This window comes from Desmodus rotundus, chromosome 1, assembly GCF_022682495.2.
Source record: "Desmodus rotundus isolate HL8 chromosome 1, HLdesRot8A.1, whole genome shotgun sequence".
In the NCBI taxonomy this organism is placed as follows: Eukaryota; Metazoa; Chordata; class Mammalia; order Chiroptera; family Phyllostomidae; genus Desmodus; species Desmodus rotundus.
The window spans coordinates 161,978,370-161,980,313 of NC_071387.1; the positions used below are offsets into that span (position 1 = coordinate 161,978,370).

Below are 1,944 nucleotides of genomic sequence, written 5' to 3' on the forward strand. Positions count from 1 at the left end.
TGTTTCAAATGAATTTAAAGAGAATTAAGCACTACTAGAGCCACCGTACAGAAAAAACAAGTAAAGGACTTTTTGGCCAACCCAATACAAAAAATGGAGAAACACAAACAAAGCAGTTGTTTTGCCTAATTACTGAATCTCTCTTTTCAATGGAGGAAGCTGCTTTTTAAGGGAAGCTGCCACAGTTATCAAAAGAACAGGGACTGTAATAAAGGCAGGTCCCACTGCACTGCAAGATTTAAATCCAAAAAGCATTTTAGTGCCTTATTTGCTCACAAATTTGAGATTGTTCACACACAAGTTTGTATGCATTTTTCAAGCACCATGTCCGAAGAAAGTAGTAAGCAAAGTATGAACTAAAGAAGTACTGAGGCTAGGATTTCAGGTGGGAATTAAAAATAAATGAGGAAAGAACAGATTTCACTTGAAATAAAAAGTGAAACATGGCTCTACCTTCCTCCTTTTTGCTGTTAAGTCCTTGAACCCTGGCATTGGTCTTTAGTAGTTATAAATCCTCAGAAGGCATTTGGCCTTATTTCACAAATAACACTCAGGTATGTCCACATGTAGATCTGTACTTTGTGGCTTTTTCTGTGACTAATTAACATTCTACACTGGTTTCTCATTGCTGCCTGGCATTCACTGTTGCAATTCCTTCAAGGATTGGCTGCCATATGTTAAGAAATGACAAAGGAATTATAATACCTAGTAGTACAAAAAACAAGCACCCTCTGATTTCACATCCCCCTTGCGAGGTGTGGGGAACACTTCACAATATGTAATCTTATACTTTTTTAGGACAAAAAGAAAAGATTTCTTGGATCATCTACTGTTCTAAAAATACCTGTGTCTTTCATCCTTTATATTAGCATAGATGATCAGAAGTTAATTCTGTTGTTTAACCCAATGCAAAGTAAAGGTCCTTGAAGTTGAGTTCTGATTAATTCACCAAAAATGTGATAAAAATAAAGAATCTTGTACTTGATACTTGTAACAACCAATAATAAATGTTTACTTTCTAAGAAAAATCTGATTTCTACCATGTAATGGGACATTCTGTTAACCTCATTAGGCCATGCCTTTTAAAGTTTCAAATGCTTTCATGTGGAACTTACTATAAAATTATTTTCTAGACTTTCATTGGTTGTAAAATATGTTCATTACAAAACATATGGACTACTTTTCATGAAGATGGCGCCCAAAATGAAGAAGGAAGCCCCTGCCCCTCCCAAAGCTGAAGCCAAGGCAAAGGCTTTGAAGGCAAAGAAAGCAGTGCTAAAAGGTGTCCACAGCCACAAAAAAAAGAAGATCCTCATGTCACCCACCTTCAGGAGGCCTAAGACACTGCGGCTCCAAAGGCAGCCTAAATATCCTTGGAAGAGCGCCCCCAGGAGAAAAAAGCTTGACCACTATGCCATCATCAAGTTCCCCCTGACTACTGGGTCAGCCATGAAGAAGATAGAAGACAACAATACACTTGTGTTCATTGTGGATGTCAAGGCCAACAAGCACCAGATCAAACAGGCTGTGAAGAAGCTGTATGAGATTGATATGGCCAAGGTCAACACCCTGATCAGGCCTGATGGGGAGAAGAAGGCATATGTTTGACTGGCTCCAGACTGTGATGCTTTGGATGTTGCCAACAAAATTGGGGTCATCTAAACTGAGTCCAGCTGGCTAATTCTAAATATAAAAATTTTATACTAACCCCCCCCAAAACAAAAAACCCCCAAAATATATGGGCTTATTTTATATCTTATTTTTAGAGACTTCTGGGGAAGACTTTTCCATAACCTCTTATGATTGAGGGCTGCCTCAAAGAGAAGAGTGGATCCTGTTTTATCTACCCCAGGACCGTTTTTGGCCGAGATTAACTTTCTTTTCAGAAACATCGTGGTGCTAAATAGCATTCCAGAAAGGAATTCACATCGCCTCCTCTAAAGA

General features: G+C 38.6%; 1 pseudogene across 1 annotated transcript; it reads left to right on the forward strand.

Moving 5' to 3' along the window:
- The first annotated feature begins 1,175 nt into the window (after window positions 1-1,175).
- Window positions 1,176-1,686, forward strand: LOC112307559 (large ribosomal subunit protein uL23 pseudogene; annotated as a pseudogene). The gene has a single exon (XR_011650543.1). The product of XR_011650543.1 is annotated as a large ribosomal subunit protein uL23 pseudogene (transcript).
- The last annotated feature ends 258 nt before the right edge of the window (window positions 1,687-1,944 follow it).